Source organism: Protopterus annectens, chromosome 3.part1 (genome assembly GCF_019279795.1).
Source record: "Protopterus annectens isolate FY-2018-M chromosome 3.part1, PAN1.0, whole genome shotgun sequence".
Taxonomy (NCBI): Eukaryota; Metazoa; Chordata; order Ceratodontiformes; family Protopteridae; genus Protopterus; species Protopterus annectens.
Window position 1 is genome coordinate 1,747,113,467 of NC_056732.1, and position 25,130 is coordinate 1,747,138,596.

Consider the following 25,130-nt stretch of genomic DNA (forward strand, 5'->3'; position numbering starts at 1 on the left):
AGTGGGTAGATTCAAGGCTCTTCAATGGAAATATAGCATTGTCGCCTCACAGTAAGACGATGTCTGGTTCGATTCTCAGTTAGAGTGTCTTCTGCGTGGGGACATGCGTGAATGGGCGTACCTTCGTTGAAGGTTGTGCATCAGGGCTGGCAACTCGATACGTAAAAATCAACTGCCAATCATTAGCGGACCGGAGTTCCGCTGTGGCGACCCCTAACCGGGAAAAGCTGAAAGTCACAACAACAAGAGTGGCTGAGGTTTGGAATACACTTTCAGAGGAAGTGTTGAACTTTTGTGCAGATGAGGAAATAAGGGTGATAGCGACAGATGAAGAAGGGTGGGAAAGTAGCTAGACAATTGCTTCCTTCAAAGATATACATTATACAGACCTTACATCATTTTTCATGAGTATGAATATGTTCATGCATATTCTCAAGAAATGTGTCATTTTTGCCTGCTTTTAATGTCTTAACTTTTTATCTGTGATAGACCTCTCTATGTATCCAGTTGTACCAGATTTTTTTTATTTTCCTTCAGTCTGTAATTAATGCATTATTTAATAGAATTATCATTATACAATTGTCAGCAGCGGCTTCTCCCTTTATGTATTCCCTCACATACTTTTCTAGAACTTGCCTCGAGGAGGTGAGTGCTTGCCCCTGCTAGATTAAGTGTGTTTATATGTGTGTGTGCTTGTATATGTATGAGGGAGAACAAAAGAGAGTGCACATCTTGGATTGTGTCAGACAGCTGTAGTACACTAGCATTATAATTATTCTTTCAACTGATGTGGCTTAGCTTGTAATATTGTGGCAATCTGGCATGTAGCCAAGCAAGTACAGCTTTGGTATGGGTACTACAAAAGTTGTCACATTTAATGACAAATGTATGAAATTACTTGTCTGCTATAACATTGATTATCCCATGAAGTGAACTGCATTAAACCATCTTTTGAACTATTGAGGAAATGGGGTGAGAGAGCTCGTCTTTCTGTGATCCAGAACAGAAAATAGACCAAATGCAAGACCCAGCCCACAATGTCACCTCTAGAAAAGGTGGAATATTACTGTTTTCAGTCTATAAAAAGCTGTTTCTCTTTTTATTTTATTCTCTAATTATGCTTATCCAGTGCATGTAAATTTATTTTATGGAAATACATGTACTCACCTTATTTTTTTGCACAAAATGTATACTTTTCAAGCAAAATGCATTGCACAAGTAAAAATGTTTTTATTTGTATATAATATAAGTGATTTGACAGTGGCTTTTCTCCACAGGTCTCCACTAAAAATTTTTTTTTTTGCCCAAACAGACTTTCATGGTCAACATAGACAAATGAACTAAATAAAATAAAATTCTGTGAAAGCTACTTGGCTTTATTTACTCAGCACTCACCACAGAACTACTGCAAGTTATTTCAAAGTAATATATATATAGTTCTTACACTGGTTTTCCATGCTTTATTATGTTATCTTCTGCAAGATTACAAGTTTTACATTGTTTAAAACATTAAAATATCATTTTAAGGGCTACAAGCTGCAACCACTGATGATCATTTTATCACTGCTGTCTGGAATCCGGGTACATATTGGTTTGCTAGACTTAACAGTAGGACTGGTTCATAAACTGAAACATATACCAAAATGCCAGTCTACAAAAAAAAAAAAATCATTATATGTCAGGTGACTATTCCATTTCCTGTGGAGTGTGTGACATGATAATCTACAACTTAAGGCTGACCCCTACAAGAATCTATCATTGAAAGGCATGGCAAGCTGAAGCATCACAACACCTCTGTCATGTCCTGTTTTAAGAAAATATGAGGTTTGATCCCTTCAGACTACCCTCTATTAAAGCCAATCAGCCCCAGCTGTTGCAGAACGTGAGACAGTGGTTTCTTCTCCTCTAATATAATATCTAATTCTACAAATAATGAACTTTACCCCCAAGAGGCAGATCTCTGGGAACTTCTTTATACCTTCTCAAGTGTTAACTGGACAAGTTACCTTCCACTCTAATCCACTTATCAATATTGAACTCACTGTTTTCCATAGACAAGCTATGTGAATATAGCTTATTTGTCTGTGCTGACAGTGATTCATAACATTTCTTCTTTTTCTGGTGATTCTGCAACTGTAGTATTGGTATAAGTTCACAAGTGTGGTAAATACAAAATGACCTCCCCTGCAAAAAAACAAAGTGTTAAAAGGGATTTGAGCCCTCCTCAGCTTGAACACAGGGATGTATAACAACTCAAACACAGAGGATGTGTAACAGCTTGAACACTGGATATGTGTAACAACTCGAACACTGGGGATGTGTAACAACTCGAACACTGAGAATGTGTAACAACTCGAACACTGGGGATATGTAACAATTCAAATACAGGGAATGTGTAACAACTCAAACACTGGGGATGTGTAACAACAACACTGGGGATGTGTAACAACTCAAACGCAGGGATGTGTACAAACTTGAACACAGGGTATGAGAAACACCTCGAACACTGAGGATGTGTAAGATCTCGTACACTCCAGATATATAACAACTCGAACACTGGGGATGTGTAACAACTTGAAAATTAACAAAGGGAACTTAGTGCAACATGTCTCAGCACTACTGGATAAAATTAAGGTAGTTAGCTATGAATGTGAGAGGTTACTAGGCTGGCATGTGGACAAAAGTGTCAGATGCACAGGTAAGCATCAACTACTAGAAGAAGTTACAATTATATTTCAGTTAATTATTGCATTTTACAGTAAAAAAATTGAATTATAATGACAACTGTTATAAAATGTCCATTTATGTAAAACCTTTTAATTTTGTTTATATCACTGCTGCACAATTTCTAGAGCTCTGCAATGTATTTTATTTAAAACTGAAAAATCTTTCTAAAGAATTTTCTTTCTGTGAATGTAAAGACTATTAAAATATCTGGACATGCTTGTATACTGATGAGAAGGAACAGTTCTCTTAATGGTATTGCTTACAGAAAGAAAAAAGTAAAATTAATATACATGAATTGTTTACTGCTGTGTTCTACCATGTCTTTGCATGGGTCTTTATTATAGAAGTCTCCCAAGAACAGCATTCCCTGGTTTATCTTAATATTTATTATCTGTATATTTAGCATATTTTATAGGATAATGGTGCCTCTGATTTTTGCTGTTATGAAATGTCTTTGGACAGCTGATATGGAATGTCCATGTATATAGACAGACACCTTCACAGTTTGTACAGTGGTGATTCTAAACAGAATTTATATCACATTGTTTCACACTGGTGTCACTATAAGCATTGCTGTACTGTTCTTGGTTTGTGTGCCTTCTGTGCAGAGTCTGATTACCATACCTGCATATGCAGAGTTTTTTACAAGGTCACCATATCAAAGATTAAACACTGAAATGGTAAGCTTCAAAAACTGTCACTAGGGGAGCACATGTGTGTGTGTGTGTGTAGGGGGGTGTATTTAAGTGTGTGTGTGTGTGTGTGTGTGTGTGTGTGTGTGTGTGTGTGTGTGTGTGTGCGTGTGTGTGCGTGTGCGTGCGTGCGTGCGTGTGTGTGTGTGTGTGTGTGTGTGTGTGTGTGTGTGTATGTGAATGGGTAGGTTACATTTGGGTTTGTGGTTTAGTGTCTGTGGGTCTGTATGGGTACACACTGGATGGCCTGGCATTCTATGCAAAGCTGCTTCCATGTCTTATGCCCATTGCCTGATGGGATAGCCTCTAGCTCCCCTGCAGGCCTGAATAGAATGAAATGGGCATCATAAAATGTGCATATAATTTGCTGTTTTGCATAACAAGACTACAACAGTTTTATGTTGCTGATATTCAGAATGCCATCTGGTGGTAAAGCTGAATATTGCACTATTCAAGAGGAAAAGACAGCCTAACACTTAGGCTTTATGGAAATATCCGTCAGTAGTGCTGTCAGAAATGCTGCCTGACACCAGATGTATTCTCTATGCCTATCAGGACAGTTTTAAGTCTGTAATTCAGTTGCAAAAAAGAATCCCCATGCTTTTGGGAAAGAAACAAATTACTGCTGTCATTCTAATCCTTACCTATATCCATCTAACTGTGTCGCTCAACCAACTGAACACACAGAGCAGCCATTAATAGAGAACCAGGGGTGCAAACATTGTATTCCCAGGTCTTGCACTGCTGTGCATAAGCTTGTAATTTAATATACAGAGTCTGTCCTCCAAACTGATAGGGCCATATATCACACTGGCAATGAGGGAGGAAACCCTGCTGTTAGACCATATGCAGAATGGCATCTGTTGGTATTCAAGAAAGAAACAGAAATGATGCATTGAAACAGGGAGCCTGGGCCCAGATGTAGAATTCCATCTGGCAGAGAAAATGAAGTGTGTGAAATAAAAGATGAGCTGCCTGAACACTCTGGCTGAACCAAAGCTTTCTTTAAGCTGAAGAATTAAATCTGGCAGCTCTGAGATCATGGATGTGAGGATTTCTCTTCAGGTTCAGCATCGTAACTTGCAAGGTTTCATAATTAATTTCAGAGGATATTCCCGTACTGGGTTACAGGGAAATACATGACACCAGTCATCGCATATCTGTATGCAGCTGAGTCATTCTCTCTCTTGTTCAAAGTGGTTATGTTCAGAGCCCCCGTACTGTGACAACAGAGAAAGCAGAAGCAGATGTAATGAAGAAGTTCCACATCAAGAAAATTGTGCATGTCTACCTTTTCATTCCCTAACTCTCTATGTTTCTCTTGTACCATAGTCCTTTGCAATTGCGCTGCTTTACAAAGCTTGTTGTATCACACCTTGATCTACCCCATTTACATGTTCATATAACAGGACAATATTTCTTTAGTTTTGAATTATGGGAAAGTAGTATTCATTTTAACTTTCAGTCAGAATATAAGACTGATCATGGCTCTGCTGTTGGGAGTCCATCCCCTTTCAGAATTTACTAGTAATTTCTGTCTTCAAAGAATGGATGCAGTCATATTTGAAGCAATATTGTTTAAAAGCAATAAATTACACTTGAGTATGAACCGACTTAATACTTGCCTAATTGCTTCTGTCTTATAATACACACAATTATTGCTGGGATCCTGTAGAAATGCAGAAACTGAGGGAGAGTAGCAATGATCCCCATACAGATATATATACACCATGGATGTTACCCCTTGAAATCGTTCATACTATCTGAAGGAAAGCCTATAAAATAAGTAAGAAAAGAACATAGAAATGGAAAAAAACATACCTCTGTCTGCTGGTCTGTGTGCCAAAGACTCCCAAAGAAAATTTCATGAGTAAATTATTACATTATTTTCATGTGTTGACACATTTCAGAAGGCTTGAACCTGTAAAGCTACAGACCCACAAATATAGTGTACATTCTTGTTATTATTTTCACCATGTTTTAATGACCAGAGGAATAAAAACATTCTTCAGAGAATAAGTAATTTTCTGAAATGTCAAAATGCTATCAAACTCATGTATTTATATATATATATATATATATATATATATATATATATATATATATATATATATATATATATATAATTTGACTCTTCATAAGTCTTTTACCATACTTAGCAAAATAAACATTATTCAAGTTTTAAGAGGTTCTACTGCAGTTCTAAACAAGCAAAGAAATGTTATACAGTTATGGGCAAGTGCATGGCTTGCATACTAGTTCAGATTGCTAGCTTCAAAAGTATGCCAGGAAATAAAAACAAATATTAAAATATTTGGATACACAGAGGTAGAGAATTTGATGCCCATTGAAATAAAGATCCATGATTGCTTGCTTTTCTCACTTTATATTACATCTTTTCTGCCTTTATATTTAATCCTGGCTGTGGATATATTAAAGGAGTACTTTGTATGTTCAAAAATAAAAGCGTGTATATGTGTTAAAGGACACATCAGTGCTGCCAACCTGCACACCAAATGGTCAAGTCCAGTATCACTTTGTGTGTGTGTGTGGGCATGTGTGTGCACGCGCGCACGTGTGTGTGTGTGTGTGTGTGTGTGTGTGTGTGTGTGTGTGTGTGTGTGTGTGTGTGTGTGTGTGTGTGTGTATGTGGGTGTGTGTGAGCTGTGACACAAGCATTCTGAAACAATCTGTAAACATACCTTTCTGCAGCAGTTTCCATTCAGTCACACCCAGTTTATACTGCTGTTATGCTTCATTTGCTTTGTGATACACATCTCCATTTTGTCTGGACCTCACCCATTTGGTTCTACTTTTGATCAGAAAGAAAATGGGTGCATTTTGCCTGCTACTAAAGTAATTTTAACCCAGTGGCCATAAAATTATATATAGTAAAAGAGGAAAACAAACACCTGCTACCAAAGAAAGACATATGTTGTCAGTATAAAGGAGACAGATTTTAAGTGGTTTCTACTGAAGTATAAATACAAAATTACATGAAAAATATGACAATTATGGAATGACACTCATTTAAAATGGGCTGAAATAGACAATATATGAATGAAAAGGGCATAGTTAATGCTTGAAGATATATACAAATGCAACAAATAATTCCAGTTGTTTAGCAGATTACTAGTATTCATGTTTGAATCATGTTATCTGTTATTCTATTGTAATTAGGTGTAAGGTCCCTTACAACCAAAGTACAAATTTCAGTAGCACCAATCTTTGAATTCTTCAGTCGTGTGGTACACAGACAGATGTTTCATAAATCAAACACAGATCTTTTTTTCAGCAGCTCATATGCAACTCACTGCTCTGTTCTCAGAATTGCACTAGTCAGACAAACTACTTAAAATAAAGGGTTTACTAACTGTGCTATTATATTAATTAAACGTTCTGTTTTAGTAGATCAAATAACAGGAAAACAAAAATATTAATCTTAGTTTTGCACTTTAAACAAGGCCAATCCTTTGTGGAATTCAAAATAACTTCCTTAAGATAAATCCTTTTTCTAAGCTAATGTAACCACTATGGATAGCCATATAATAAGGGTAAAATATGTCAGATATGTCACAGTATTTGTAACATAAATGTAACTGCTATGGATAGCCATATGTTGTTGCTGTCTTTCGGCTTTTCCCGGTTAGGGATCGCCACAGCGGAACTCCGGTCCGCTAATGATTGGCAGTAGATTTTCACGAATGCTGAGGTGCCAGCTCGACGTTCAACCTTCAACGAAGGCACACCCATTTATGCATGTCTTTCAAACGCCCACCCAACCGCGGGGAGGACATGCAGACTCCATACAGAAGGCACTATAATAAGGGTAAAATATATCAGATATGTCACAGTTTTAGTTAACATATTTGCAGTTTCTTAAATATATGTTCTGGTCATTTGATGTCTGTGACAAATTTTGTGAGTATAAAATCCTGAATAAAAAGTTATATCTTCTATGTTGTAAGAAACAAGAATGCAGTTGCTACATTATACAGAAAGCAGTAAAAAGACAACTGCTTGACAGCAAAATAGATGAACAGGTTTTGGCACACACAATACTACCAAAATAGTCATTGCAATGAAAAATGTGCTGCACTGGTTTGCATTATCACCTAATTGTTATCTTTCTGGAAGCAATTACCTATTCCACTTTCTTAGTTTGATTCTCCCAGCATCCAGCTACAGATTGTATAACCAACCAAGTCATCACTCAAACACATCAATACTATGCATTGCTTGAAAAAGTGGTACTTGTGTTTGGTGGGTTTACACAGTTAGCAAAATAAATATGTTTCATATTGTTAGAGGTCCAACTGCAATTAAATGAGCTGTAAATTAAATATAACTATTTGAGAAAAAATGTAACATACAGGATGAGCAACATACCAGCCTCAGAAAAACAAAAAAGACCCCACCAAACTTGGTGCTTGGAAGGAAAATCCTTACCAACAATAAATTTCTCTATTGTGTAGACAAACTCAATACCTCACATTACCCTGTGCTACTCCGATAATGTGATGCCAGTGAGCTTTCCCCAGTTGGGCGGCATAGCGGTGCAGTAGTTAGTGTTGTCACCTCACAGCAACAGGGTCTCCAGTTCAATTATTGGCTGGAGTGCCTTCTCTGCGGAGTCTGCATGTCCTGCCTGTGTTCACGTCGGTTTCCTCTGGGTGTTCTGGTTTCCTCCCATATTCCAAAGACATGCATCTAGAGTATTTCTCCCCGAGCCTCCACTGAAAATGGTCTCTGTTCCAGTCAGACTTTACAAGTAAACAAATGTTAAATAAATAAAATGGAGTTCATACAGCACCAAACTTCCTCAATAACCCTAGTACTCCCTGCATGCCTAAAGAGTTTGAGAATGAATCACCATTATTCATGTCAATGGTGAACATTGCTACTGAGTAAGGCAGAAACTGCTGCACAGCATGCTTTATCAAATAGTTACTGTAGCTACTTGGTGAAGATTGTTGTACAGTATCAGTTGCTTTACACAGTACTACTCACAGGCTGTACAGTACTGTCTGTTATTTCCGAGTACAGCAGCAGCATTCATGATACTGGGAATGGGACTGCACATCCCCAGGGATTACTGTGATTCAGGTGTATGAATTATGGGAGTTCCTAGCGCTGTGCTGTACATAGGTCACAAGATGCACTTATGCATCTGCACCCTTAGTACATGACTATCAGGGTCCATGTTTGAAGTCATCTAACAGGAATGATGTTACTGATTCTGGAATGTATCATGTGCATGGAAGCACTGTGAGGTAGAGTTTTAAGCATTTTGAGTGACTGTCAAGGATATGTGAATCCTACTAGACAGTGGGAGAGCCCAGAATGCTAGAGATGTGAGGAAAAGGAAGTATAGGAGAGCCCAGAATGCTAGAGATGTGAGGAAAAGGAAGTAGACAATATTCATCTGTGGTTCAGATACAAGGTAGTGAAGAAAGAATGGACAGAAATCAAAGTATTAAGTAGCAAATTATGGAATATACATAATAGGTTTGTATGTTCGTAGGATGTTACTATGCTATTGACCCGAGGGTCTTTACAAACCTAACCATTAAATCCCAATATAACACTAGATGAGAGGTATCATCAGTCAGGTCTCCAATCATAACTAGCTGATTATGTGTTCAAGGCTTGGATCCTAAGAAATTACTATTAAAAGATTTACTTTCAAAGTGAATATTGGAATCTGTGTCAAGAATACATAATAATCTGATTATGACTGGAGTCTGCATGCCCTTTCTGTGTTTCTGTGTTTCCTCTGGGTGCTCCAGTTTCCCCTCACATTTCAGAGATAAGCAGTAGGTGGATTGCACGCACTAAACTGGCCACATATGTGAGTGTGCATTTAGTCATGTGGTGTGGAAGAACAACTGGGACAGGGCTAGCCACTCTGTGGTGTAAACCTTTACTCTAGATGATCATCACTGTTGAAGTGTCATGCAAAAATGGGAAAAAGGGGTAGCGGATGGATGGAAGGATGAACGGGAGACCTGAGATAACTCTTTGTGGCACATGGCGCTTTAGCTGATCCACATACTAGCAGTTACAGAAAAAAGGTGCAGGAGTATGAAGTATTTTATTGGCTTTCAAAACATTTAAAGTTTATAAAGATTAGTGCTGTCAGACAGACAGACAGACAGCAGGCAGAAATGAAGTGTTCCTCTACTGAACTAATGACTTTAAAAGCTGTTGAATACTTTGTCCTGCCACACTTTTTGTTTATAAGTGTTGAAGGTAAACCATACCACAACGTTTTAAAGTTGTTTTACCTTCTGCCACTGTTCTTTGTCCACTGTTAGTCCCTAGCATGAGATCTGATCTTAACAAGGCTTAGGTGTTCTTAATTAGCTTTTGTTTAGCACCCTCAAGTGCTGTTAAAATTAGGTCTTACTCCAGGGATGTCCTTATCAAGTTTGTCTTTTTTTTCCAGTTTTGGTGAATGAATCCAAGTGCTCCATGCACTACAAGGAGGTTAATGAGAGGTAGGTATTATGTCTGTTCAGAGTGGTTGAACAGCAGGGGAGCAGAAAGGGAGGAAAGAAGGGAGATGTAATTAATAGCGGGATGGTTAAAGGAAAAAAATAGCTAAAATTTGAAAAGAGGGAAATATTAGTAAAGTGGAGGTGGAGAAAACGGGGTAACAGATAAGACAGGCATCAAGAAGTTAGGTAGCAGACACTGGGTAAAAACGATTATGAAACGTGGGATGGAGTATGGGGATGCAGACAGCAGAGACAGAGAAGGGGAATATGGTAAAAGAAGATAAGTAAAGGAGGCTAGCATTATAATATGAAAGGCTGACAGTCTCATACGTGTTTAGGGCAGAGCTTAAACATGGGAAAAGACAATACTGTAAATATGAAAATTATATGTGAAAATATAAAATGAAGTGTACATATAGGGAAATAATTCAGTAATATAAAGGTTTTGTGTGCTTTGCATTGTGCAAATTATGAACATGATGGTGTGCTGAAATGGAAATGGACTAAGCTTCTTCTTCTTCTTCTTCTTCTTCTTTCGGCTTTTTCCCGGTTAGGGGTCGCCACAGCGGATCATCTGTCCACTGACTGTCATCTCACCGACTAAGCTATATAACTGAAATTGTTATGTGTCGGTGGTCTTTGTCAATAAAAATGACTTAATTGCAGTTAAAAAAAAGAAGTAAATCTGTGTAAGCATTGCTAGCTAACTTTACTACAGCACAGTGACCCTTAACTATTTTGCAGTCTGACACAGACCATCTCATACAAGAACTTTTGACTTATATTTATTTGCTCATTGCTTCAATATCACAATACAACCACTGCATCCAGCAGGACAAATGCAGCCATACTAGTAAAGTGCATAAATAATTTATTTAGCAAAGACATCCTTCGAAAATTTTACAACTTTCATGCATAACTCATTCACAGTCTCTGTTGCAATACTGATCATGGAACCTCAAAGTCAAATACCTAGATTACTTTAGAGCATAAACAAAAAGCAGCTTGGACATTTGACAATCACAAAAGTAACTTCCAGTTCATTGGATTAACTTCACTATCCTTGGTATTATAATAATAACAGTTTCATAGGTGTATAGGTGATTACCAGATTAATGACCCTAGCAGGCCTTTTACAGTCCAGACATACTTCTCAAATGTTTTGGACTGGTTTTTATAGGTGGTGTATCTATGTCGGGCATAGACACAGATGCCAGACCAGGGGTAAAGTTTTGATTCCCTATCCACTGATCCAAGCTGCACCTGAATAAGTGCAGGGAAGAACAGGGAAGAACTCCACTTTACATGGATGGGAAGCCGATTCCAGAGAAGGTGTAATCTCTGAGACACATGGCTATCTCTCCAAAATGTCTTATTTATGTTGCATATGCGGTTGAGGTCCTTAGATCAGGTATTTCTGATGGTATTTGTCTTGTGGATGTGCAACAGGTCCATCAGGCCTAGATCAGAGTAAGCGTTGCAGGTCAGGCATAGCTCACCTCTCTGCAGTCTGTATGAGACAGAGAATAAGGAGAAAGTTTTGAGGTGGTCTGTATAGGATATGTTGTCCATACTCTGTATTCTTTTTATGAGGAATCTCTGTGGATGATCCAGTTATTTCATATGCCTGCTCAGGTACACACCAAAGGGGACACTGAACTCAATGATTGATCGAGTGAAAGCCAAGTACAACAGAACCATGACATCTTTGGAACTGGATGTCGTACCTTTCCATATAAGTTGCACAACATAGAATGATTTTCTTACTTCAGTAGACACATGATAGTCAAAGACCAAGTCACTGTCTACATGTGTTTCCAAATTCCTGACTACTGGGTCTGCTCTTAAGGATGTACCATCAATGTAGTTATTTCTGGGGATGGCCATCTAACTCTGGCACCAATTATTAGTCTGTGTCAGACCTTCTTAGAGGGTATTTTCTGTCTTTGCAGGAATCTGTGAGTGTGCCTTCTTTGCAATCGTTTGCAAATTTGGACAACCAGAAGTCACTGATATTAGCCTTGACTTCAGAGAAGTAGATGCCAAAAAGGAGCAGTCACAGCAATGACCTCTGTTTTTTTGTGAAGGTAGACTCTCCTCTACTGACTTTTTGAAACCTATCTGTGATCCAGTTGGCTATCCAGTAGGTGCTGAAGGGGGTTATTTCTGGTTTTATGAGTCTGTCTGCACTGCCTGAGAGAGGTACTGTTTCAAATGCCTTGGCCAGGTTGAGGTAGGCAGTATTCTCCATTTTGCTCTCATATATTGCCTTTTTGACCTTCTCAAAGAAATCTACCAAGCTGAATAGGCATGACTTGAACTTGATAAAGCCAAACTGGGTTAAATCCAGTGGCTGAGGGTTTCCTATGTTGTTATACATCATAACCATGATAATTCTTTCCATGGCTTTACATGTGAGACTAGTCAAGGTTATGGGTCGATAGCTTCCAGAGTCTGTGGATGGCCCACCCTTGTGATGACGAATAACAGTTGTAACCCCCAATTTGTTTGGCATGAAGCCTGTTTGGCGGCTATGGTCAAATAGCAATTCTCATGAGCCTGATTGTATATGTTCTGTGCTATTAATGGGTATCCTGGGATATTATCGGGCCCCATTAATGCAATGATTTTGGCACAGGTATTGCTGGCTCAATCAATGTCTTGTACCAGTCCACAAGCCCAGGTAGTTCTTCAACTGAAGAATGCAAACAAATAAAGAAAGAAAGAAAGAAACAGACAAATAAATAAATAAATAAGCACTTCCATGTAATAACATGATCGCTACATTCCAGCAATCAGATTATTGCAGTTACAACCCCAAGCTACCTCTTCCAATGAAAAGCAAAAAAAAGTTTGCTGTGATTACCTGATGGCTATTTTTACCTCAAATGTGGCTTTGGTAGACTTAATTAGTCCCCTAAGTTGCTTCTTTAGTTTGATGAGGGAGTTTGTATCCTTCTGGACATTGCACTTTCTGTTTTTGGCCATGATTGTCTTTATTACTTTTGTTATATAACCTATTGATGCTACAATTCCACCAGGGTAGCTTTTTTTGAGTTTGTGTTTATTCTAGTAGGTACCACTGCCACTATGAAGCTCTATAAGTGGTTATAAAGATTTTTTTGTGAACAATTCTACAAAGGCAGTGGTGTTCCCTCGGTCTGGGAGGCTTGATATTTTGCTAGGACATCACTTAATAATAGGAAGTCTGCCTTAGAACAATTCCAAAACTTCCAGAGTTACCATGTGTCCCAGGTTCTATTTTTATTTTGAAGGATACAGCTGTATGGTCTGACATGACTAGTGAGGACATTATACTCAAGGGGCTGCAATGTTCCCCCAAGTTGGTGAGGATGAGTTCAAGGATGTTGACACCCCTAGTGGGTGTACGAACTATCTGGTCTAGGGCATTTGTGTTAACAAAGTTCATGAATCTTTGGTTCTACTTGCCTGGTTTTGTATGATTCTCAGTTTATAGTAGGGTAGTTGAAGTCATTCATGAGGATAGTGTTGGGCTGAATGGAGATCGACTCCAGCTCATTTAAGAAAATGGTGGGGGGGGGGGTTCCTGGATCATAGAGGGGGACCTATATCTTACAAGGATATGGTATGTGACTTTGCTTATGGTGAGTTGTACAGAGGAAAGATCAAGTGCTTCATACTGCTTGATGAGCCTTGATGTGTGATGGTTTTGATGTAAACTGAGACATCTCCACATTTTGTTCCTAACTGAGCTGGTCTAACCATGTGGAATACATTATAGCCCTGCACCGCCAGGGAATTCTTTGCAGCTTTAAACAACATTTCAGTAATTACACAGATGTCTACATTCTCCGGGGTGAGGACAGCTTGCAAGGATAATAATGATGATGTTAAAGGGACAGTGTCAAAGATGCAGCTTTTAGAACACATTTTGTTTTTTCATGATGTATACATAGTTTAACCTGTTAAAAAATGGACTCATGCTTCTTAGGCTGTACAGTTGCCTATTTTGTGTGAAAATCTTACAGTTTTACTTCTGGAGCATCCTGCTATCAGTTCAGACAGCTAATACCACCCACAACCTGAAGTCACTGGGCTAACTCCCATTCCTCCACTGGTAATTTGCATGTAACATTTTTTGAACATCCCTGGATTATTTTTATTTTTCTAGGGGAAACATGCACACAAGGCTCCTTTTGTTCCAGCCAAGTCTAGTTCAGAAGCTTTTTTTGTTGGAATACATTGCTGCTGTAGAACATGCAAAGCTATATATGTTAATCATTTGTTTTCTCTTTTGTCAGCATGCTATTTCGAGGGAAATGAAAAGCACAGATTGGAAATAAAGATTACTTCAAAAACAAATCAGTTTAATAGCAATATCTATCTTGCTATGCTGAACTTCAGATTGCTCTGTAATAATTTTTACTATACAGTTCAACTAAGTTTGAGTTACTTCAGATCAACCAGTCAAAATTATCTTCTAGTGAACATTATTGCTTAGCCTTTTATTGCAGTTCTCAGCAGAACATATTTATATGTATATACACACACACACACACACACACACACACACACACACACACACACACACTGAAAGTGACTGAATTTGCCAGTTTGTCCCTTTTTAGTAATACGCTAGCCTTCTGCCCTTCTTTGTCATATTTCAGCTGTGCAGCTTCAGAGGGTAAATACATTCCGTTGCTGTTGTGTTGACCTTTAAATGGCTATATGGCAATTTACCTTGAAATACAAGAAGAAAAAGTAATGCCTTGACTACTGTAATCTATAATGCATTGTTTCAAAACAAATAGTTTAACTACTACAAATATAAAATGTTCAGAAGATATGATAGTTTTACCTTCACAGTAGCACAGTGTGTGTGTGTGTGTGTGTGTGTGTGTGTGTGTGTGTGTGTGTGTGTGTGTGTGTGTGTGTGTATATATATATATATATATATATATATATATATATATATATATATATATATATGGGTCTATATGACTTGGTCGACAGTTCATATGGTCGACTGTTTATTTGATCGACAGTTCATTTGATCGACAAGCATTTGCCCCCTTCCCCAATGTTGTGCGACCCCTGGAGTTGATATATATAGTTGGGGGGGTGTGGGGGGCACAGCCCCCAACATAAGGGGGAGTGGGGGGTGAAGCCCCCCACCTAAAATGCTTGTCGATCAAATGAACTGTCGACCAAATAAACAGTCGACCATACGAACTGTCGACCAAGTCATATAGACCCATATATATATATATATATATATATATATATATATATATATATATATGTATATATATATATATATATGTGTGTGTGTGTGTGTGTGTGTGTGTGTGTGTGTGTATATATGTGTGTTTTTCTTTCTGCACCCTCTCCAAAAAAAGTCCTCAATGTCAATACATGTATAATTTGCCTCTGTGCCTGACACAAACATTATGGCTGTGGGTTGCTAATATGTCATGTGCTTCAGTTCCCATTTGCAAACTGTCTAACTTAGGACAAGTCAGTTGAAGTAACATTGCTGCTTTTTGCACCTAGTTTCTGATGTTTTTTTTTTATGTCACTGCAGATGTGAGGGTCACACATTAATTTGTCATCAATGATGACACCTAGTAATTTGGTGCTGGGGACGACTTCAATAATGGTGTTATTTTGGGAGTGAAAGGTGAATAGTGGCTTGTCGACAGAGCTGGATTTTGTGGGGGTAAATATTAAAAGTTTTGTTTTACTGGGGTTGACAGCGAGATGGTCCTAGAACATCCAGGTTTCGGTGGAAGTAAATGATTCTTGGGTGAGATGCTGTAGAGTGGAGGCAGATTTAGCAGAGCAGATGGTAGTTGAGTCATCTGCATATTGGATGACAGTACTATGGATCAGAGAGGAATGAAAGCTATTGACAAATATGCTAAATAAGAGGGGTCCCAGTATTGAGCCTAGGGGACACCTGTATTTGTAGTTATGAAAGGGGAGGAAGAGTATATCCATTTAGTAGATTGCTGCCTTTTACTGAGATAGTTAGTAAACCATTGTAGAGTAGGGGGAGATAGCCCGAGATTAGCAAGTTTATTAAGCAGGAGGGAGTGTGATATAGTGTTGAATGCCTTTGATAGATCTAGAAATAATGCTGAGACTAAGCATCCTGCATCTTGAGCTCTGTTTACTGTGTTGAGGAAGGAAATGAGGGCAGCAATAGTACCATGTCCTGCCTAAAGCCATGCTGAGTGGGAGAGAGAGGATTTGGTGTTGTATCAGGTGACTGACGAGCTGAGTGTGAATATATTTCTCTAGATGTTTGGATATTGGGGAGAGAATGGCAATGTGATGGAAATTTGAGAAGTCAGAGTTATTGCCGCCTTTGTGAACTGGTAGGATAAATGCTTTTTTCCAGATATCAGGTATGCAGGATTCCTGAATGGATCTGTTTAGGAGGATGCTGACAGGATATGCAATGGAGGAGGCTGAGAGTTGTAAGTATTCTGCGGGTAAGTTATCAGGGGTGTTGGTACAGGGTTTGAGTTTGTGAAGAAGTTTTTTGATAGTGGAGGTGGGAATGTGTGTTAGCGTGAAAGAAGGTAGAGGATTTGTAGGGGAGTGCAAAGGTGGAGTACTTGGCGAGTCAGCCTTAATAGGTGGGAAGCTTTTTATAACGTCGATGAAGTAAGTGTTAAAGGGGGAGGCTATATCAGAGGGCATTTTTTCTGAGTTTGGATTGCTGTTAGATCCAGGCTGGAGTAGGGAGTTGATTGTTCCCCAAAACTTCTTGGGGTTTAATTTATGTTGGCCTTGGATAGCCTGCAAGTATTCATTATTGGTTTGATAATTAGGTGTTTGGCCTGGCTGTGAAGCTGTTTATATAGATTGAGGTTTGACAGTATTTTGTTTTTTTGTCCAGGCTTTCCAGGCTTTGTCTCTAGCAGACATTACTTGCTTTGTGGACTTTGTAAGCCAAATTGTATGTTTTGACTTGATACTTTTTAACCAGAGTGGGGCAAGACTATTTAGGATCCTAAAAAAATGTAGAATTAAAGTGTTCTACAGCTTTGTTGAGTGGGAGAAATTTTAGTGGGCTCCAGTTATTTTTTTGCAGGATGTTATTAAAGGTGTTTGAGGAGAAATGGGATAGAGCTCTACTGTATCTATATTGGTGGAAGTTAGGTATGGAGGTGGGCTTACGTATTATGAATGCTGGAGAATGATCACTGATACTATTTGGGAGAGTCCCTGAGGTGGTAATTTTTTCTGAGTCAGAGACCAAGATCTTATCCAAGATAGAGCCTTTGTTTACCTTTGTATTGGGTGTCATAATATCAGAGATTAGCTGAGTATAGATGTGAAGGTTAATATTAGTAGAGGGGTTTTAATGGATATATCTAGCCAGTTAATATTGACAACACTTAGGATGATGGTTTAAGGTTTTATATTGCTTGTTGTCCAGGCAAGAATTTCTTCAGGAATGAGAGTATTATTGCCAGGGGGAATGTATATGTATATGACTATTTATGCAAAGGGTTTTGCAGTCGTTAAGTTTTAGGAAGATTACTAGTAGCTATGCTGTGAAGAAGTGGGGAATTAGCTTAGAGTATGGGATTACTGTAAAGGCGATAAGGAATAATAAGGTGATGCCACTGCCTTTTTTATGTAGTTGTATCAGCTCTAAGCAGGAGTAGTTTGGGGTCAGAAATTCAGAATCTTTGATGGATGGTTTTAGCCAGGTTTCAGTGATAGCAGCAAATTTGATTTAGCCATGTGTGCAGTTGGGGAATTTTGTCCCTAATGCTTTGGAGATTAATTGTGGTGAAGTTTAGGGATTTTGTGGAGTTGAGGGGATTGGGAGTGGGAGGACAAGGACCGGGGTCAGGATGTATGTCACCACAAAGGACAGGTTCACTGAGTACAGGGAAATAGGTGGGTAGGGGGTTCTTTTTTAGGAATTGGAAGTATCTGAAGTTGTGGTTGTAAGGATGGTTGTGGTTTGGGTAGAGAATGATTGGTTTCTTTAGTAATATTAAGTCTGTACTATAGCAAGAGGAGCAGATGGCAGAGTAGCTGGGGAGATTGTGTGCGTGGATTGATGCGGATGAGGATGGTGTGGGAGGTGTGTAATGTGTGTGAAAGGATGATAGTTTTAGAAGAAGAGAGTGGTAAATAGAAAGTGTAAAAAAGAAAGCTGTTCAGTGTTAGAGACATGGCTGAGTAAAGTTGAAATAAAAGAGGTTATGAAAGTTGTGATTTGTGATTGAGGTAGGGGAGGTAAAGTAATGTAGAGGGAGAGGAGTGACAGTGATGAGATTGGTACTCCTGAGTTATCAGGGAGTGCAGTTGTAAGGGGTGGGGAGTGGGGTTAGAGCAAAGATGTGGAGTGAGACAAGAGAGAGGACTGGGTCTAGGGAGGGGGGAGTATGCAGATAGTGAAGAAGGGTGTGTGTATGATAGATTGATGTGATTGGTGGGAGGAGTATGGAGGTGGTGGACTGTGATTGGAGGATGGGTGGATAAGTGGGGACAAGAATAGCTATAAATGTGATTGAAGTCGAGGTGGGTGGGAATGGGGGTAGGGTAGGTGAGCACAGTGAGCCTGAGTACAGCGAGGGCAAACAGAGTGGGGTTAGCCCAGCAGGAAGAGGTAGGAGAACCAAAAAAAAACATGATCATGTTGTATTGAGCTGCAAGACAATCTTTTGAAGAGGAATTTGAGTGAGAGTGAGGAGCTGACTTTCCTGAGTTGTTACATCTGTGGTGCATATAAATATGGAAGATTGACATACTGACCTAATTAATTTTTTATATTCTGTGTTCTGATTCGCTCAGATGAACGTTTTTGTTGTCTTCTTTTGTCATTTGTGATTTGATAGTAAAGATTATGTGTGTCTGTATATATATATATATATCTATATATATATATATATATATATATATATATATATATATATATATATTTCTAGATCCCTAAACTCTCAGTTAACTGGAACTCAAGCAACCAGCAAGCAAGTGGCAAAAAATATTGAAGAAATACAGTACAATTTTCATGCGTTGCACTTTCTGGTTTCCTCTACAGAGACATAGCTTACATGTTTAGAGTTTTAGAGTTTTAAAAAGGAAGATAGGAACAAACTCCTTCTCTCCCCATCCTGAGAACAAGTCAAACCAAACAAATAGTATAGGGTACAGTATTAGTTAGGCCTATTTTTAATAATAATTCTCAAGCAATCAGGAACTACGGTTATCTGGCCTCTACCAATCCCCATGGATGCTGGTTAACTGAGAGTTTACTGTATCACAACATCAAATACTGAAGTAAAATAGAAACAACTTCTGAAATAAGTTAATATTTCCTTAAATTTAAGACCTCTGTTCCTAAAACATGTTGGACTATGTGAATTTACAGGAAGGATTACACTACACATGGTAACTGCACCAGGAGCACAATATCAAAGCCCATCAAAGCCCATCCTAATCACACCCACTATCAAATTACCTCAAACTGTAATGTATTATGTTTTCACATTTTTCCATGGGGGCTATGCCCCTCTGTGCCCCCACACCCACTGCAAATTAAATATACCAACTCTGAGATTATACCACATTGATTAAATGTGTACACACTCAAGACAGGCCCACATCTGCACAATAATCATGCAGTAGGCTATGCACATACACTACCACCATACAAAGCAGGAACTGCAAAAGAATTCCAGATTTGTTTCCAGGGATTAACTTACACAAGCTTCAATTTGTTATAATATTTTAAAACAAGTTGTTACATTTAGGACATATAAAAACAAACCATTACAATCATACACATATGGTGTTGTGTCTTTCGGCTTTTCCCGGTTAGGGGTCGCCACAGCAGAACTCCGGTCCGTTAATGATTGGCAGTAGATTTTTACGTGCCGAGTTGCCAGCCCTGATGCACAACCTTCAACGAAGGTACGCCCATTCATGCATGTCTGCACACAGAAGACGCTCCAGCTGAGAATCAAACAGGACAATGTCTTACTGTGAGGCGACAATGCTACCGCAGCACCACCACCGCAGTTCATACACATATACAATGTTAAATCTGCTAATAACCTTAGAACACTTGCTGTTATTACTAAAACTAAAAAACAAATATACAAACTCAGAACTTCCTAGCTTTAAATTACATCATTTAATTTTAACAAACTACATTATCCATTCCACAGCAGTGACAAGACCTTGGTACACACATTTTGATATGTTGAAAGTCGTACATTTAAACCTTCAGTATTACGAGAATTCGGGTTTCTGGTCTCGATATTATGAAGTTCAACATTATGGTAATTCAGGATTTTATATATACATATATATATATATATATATATATACATATATATATATATATATATATATATATATATATATGTGTGTGTGTGTGTGTGTGTGTGTGTGTGTGTGTGTGTGTGTGCGTGTGTGTGCATGTGTATGTAACATTTAGCATGCAGACAACACATTAACTTCCAGCAAAAGCATCCTAAGGAAAAGATGGAATTCTCATACTATTACTTTAACAGCTGTATTATAAGTATATACATATTATCAAGATATTGTTCCTTTTTTGCATTCATTACAATAATATCGTCAGTGAATGCTTTCATCTTCAGTGATACATAAACTTTAAATGTGTGATAACTAAGCAAACAATGTCTAATGCCAAGATGTACAGAAGCATTTGCATTTATTACAATAAATTAGACAGTAAATATTTGTCTTCAGTAATTTAATACTTCACCTGATAAAGTTTTGTATGAATTAAGACAAAATAACTTTCTGATTGTCTTGTAGCACTTAAACATGATTACTTATTTTATTAACAATGGTGTCATAATTTTCTATATACATATGTAATATATATAGCTATATGGGTCTTCTTCACTTGACCTAAATTTCATTTGACTGATACCCATATGACCGTCAACCAATTGACCTAAATTTCATTTGACCCAAAACTCATTTGTCTGACAACCATTTCACCGACAGCTTACAATGCTGAATTGCAACATACTAAATCTTAAACCATAGACAAGCACACTCAGAACACCAATAGCTAACCCTTTCCAGAACTTAAGAACTACTTACAATGCTGAATTGCAACATACTAAATCTTAAACCATAGACAAGCACACTCAGGACACCAATAGCTAACCCTTTCCAGAACTTAAGAAATACTTACTAACCCTCTTAGCAGAAATGGGACAATGTATAACCACCCCCAAATACACCCAGCCCGACACCCCCCTAAATTATATATACTAACTCCAGGATCACAATACACTGGTGAAAAGGGCATATGCCTTTATTGCCTTAAAGTACTCTACACACTTTCACTACTGCTGGGAAAGCACAAAATATTCGCCAAATTACTTTAGATACTTCCCATAAAAATGTAGAAAATCCCACATTTAGAAACAGTACAACAATAATTACTACATGACTATCAGAATTATAATAGTCAGCACTATAGGTTACAGTAATTTTTTTTTATCACAAACAAGTCACAGGTGAAGGAAAACCCACAACAAGTCAATGTCTTACATGTCTGTGAAATGGGTGTCATTCACATGAGTTTTAGGTCAAATGAAATTTAGGTCAAGTGGGTGTCAGTCAAATGAAATTTTGGTCACGTGAAGTAGACCCATCTATATATATATATATATATATATATATATATATATATATATATATATATATATATATATATATATATATATATATAGATGGGTCTACTTAAGAATGTCGACCATTCAGAATGCAGATGTTTATATGGCCGACACCATATGATCAACATTCCGAAAGACCGACATCCTGAAATAGCACCGTTTACCTACCTGTAAACACAGTAAAACTGTGTTATGCAGGGGGGCAAGCCCCCCTGCACCTCCCACACCCCCTGCTACTTAAATATTCTCACTCTGAGATCGCACTACAGTGCAGGAAAGGGGACTCTTCCAGTCCGGCACTGTAGCGGGATCTGCGCTATCATTTGTTGGCCTTTCAAACGTTCGCTCACATGCTGTCGGCCATATGAGTTGTGAACATTTGAAAGTTTTAACAAATAAAGGGCTTATATATATATATATATATATATATATATATATATATATATATATATATATATAGATCTAGGACTTCTGATCGAAAGATCAAAAGCCCAAATCCATTACCACCGAACACACTTTAATGAAAGCGCTTTCATCGAAAAGCGCTTTCGTTAAAGTAAGTTAAAAAAAACCACAAAATCTACTTGAATGCAAGGGGGCAAGCCCTCCTGCACACCCCCCTACTTTAATATCTCTTCCCATTCTTCTTCCCATTCTTCTTCCCATTCTTCTTCCCATATACGATACATAACTCTTCCTATCTAAGCTTACGTTCCCTTAGAATACCTACCCTGTAATGCAAGTCTATACAACTTTTTTGAATGCATAAAACATTACTCTTTTAACTTATTCCCCTGACATTTATTCCACATCAGATTGCATTGTTTTGAATGCTTCTTGAATTTTTGAACCTAAATGTATTAAATGTTTTTATCTTTTACTCTGTATAAGTATTATTGTAATTTTTGCATGTACCTGTTTTTGTCTGTATTTGGAGCTTTTCTCCCCAGGACTCCATTGAAAACGGGTTCTTTTGGCCCATTGGACTATCCTGGTAAACCAACTGCAAATAAATAAATAAATAAATAAATAATATTCTCAATCCGAGGTCACACTACAGTGGGGAAAAGGGAATTTTCCCTTACCACAACATAGTACGACTGGAACAATAAGCATACTTACGCAAAGTGCTGCTTTGTTGAACAACACTTTTGCGCAGGTATCCTCACCAAATTGGGATTCGGTGAAAGATAGATCCCATATATATATATATATATATATATATATATATATATATATATATATATATATATATATATATATATATATATATATATATATATATATATATATATATATATATATATATATATATATATATATATATATATATATATATATATATATATATATATATGTATATATATATATATATATATATATATATATATATATATATATATATATATATATATATATATATGTATATATATATATGGATCACCTTCAGATGCCGAAGCAAACCATGACACACAAATCACCGACACCAAAAGACCGACAACAAAAATACCGACAACGCAAAACACGAATACCATTACACCAACACACTACGTAAACAACACAGTACACTACATAACATATCCACTATCCCTAACCCAAACTCTAACCCTAAGGTCCAACACTACCACACACTTACCCTACCTGCACCCTAACCCTAACTCACTTACCCACCCCTAACCCCAAGGTCCGACACTACCGCACACTCACCCTACCTGCACCCTAACCCTAACTCACTTAACCCACCTCTAAACCCACAGTCCCTCACTATCGCACACACACCCTACCTGCACCCTAACCCTAACTCACTTAACCCACCCCTAAACCCACAGTCCCTCACTATCGCACACTTACCTGTCCGCTCCCGAACACTAAATCCCTCACTCTATCACACACTTACCGAGTCCGTCGGGTTCTCACCTTGTCGGTCATCTGCGCTGTCGGTGTTTTTGACCCGTCGGATTCCGTGTCGGTGAAATGCGATTTCGGGCATCTGAAGGTGATCCATATATATATATATATATATATATATATATATATATGTATGTATATATATATATATATATATATATATATATATATATATATGTATATATATATATATATATATATATATATATATATATATGTATATATATATATATATATATATATATATATATATATATATATATATATATATATATATATATACATACATAGATAGATATAATTTGTCTTGTGCCTATTTCAGTCATATTAAACAGGTTTGCTCTGTTTTGGTTTTATCTTCTATTTGAATTCACTGCTGAGTCTGAACTTGGCCCTTTGTGATCAATGCTCAACTCCAGTTAAACCAACATAAATAAACAGAAAGAAGCAAATTTGTGCTTGCTTTCAGGGTTCTGTAAATAATATGTTAGGGCTGACTTAAAGATTAAATATTTGACCTTTTGTCAGGCTTTTATAATTCCTTAAGCACTGTTGATGATGGGCATTACTAGTAAAAGAAAAAACGATTGGACAAATGAATACATTCATAAATACACAGAATTAACTCACACTGATGCAGCCCTGTGCACTTAACAAAACATAACAAAAGCAGTATTGTAGATGTATATTGTTCTAAGTATATAAGAAGATTTGGACACCTAAATTTTATCTTGAGTTTTCCATTGTCAGCTGCATAAGTGGCAACTACTACTTAGTATTTTGATTGCATTTTAATGGTAATTTGGTGAGATAAATGGTATGTATGTCTCATTATAATCTTTTCAGAATTACAACTCCTAAATATGACAGAAATTAACTATGGTAACAACAAGTCACTTTGAAGTTAAATAGATATTATATGACTTTTTACCTCTTCATTTCTTTCAAGAATTTAGTTAGCAATTGGATGAAGTGTTAGTAGTCCTGAACAGAATGGATTCTGCCCACATTAAAACATACTTTAAAACAGCAGACCAAGTCTATTTGCAGAGTACGCCTGAAAAATGTTTCAGCCAACAGCAGCAGTAGTATATGAATGGTTATTACAGGCACACACAATGCTGACATTATCTGTAGCAATCTGCTTCATTTAAGGGAAATATAATTATGTTAGTCAATGTAAAAAAATAGAATGTATTATTTCAACTACAAAATAACAATAGATTGAGAGGGGGTACTGGAGAGGCATTTCATAACCCGAGCAAGACAAACCCCCGGATTCACAAAAGCTTGCACGGAGTGCAAGATTGGTGCAGGAGCCCACTCAGGCAATATGTCTGCCGTGCGATCCAGGAACAGCCTGCAGGGACGTGCACGAGTGCTCCTGCACTAATTTTGCACAGACTAGGCTGTGGTATGCAAATCACCCCATTTGCCGGTGAAATCCATGTAAATGAGGTGATTTTGCAATCCATGAAGCTTGCAACAGTCCGTTCAAGACTAGTGCTATCTGCAAAAATGTACTCGGTTAGTAACCGAGTACATTTCTGCAAAATCCAAAACGGAGCTATGACAGCTCCAAATAAAGGCTGCATATCATGGAGTAAGCATGCCAATGGCCAAGTATA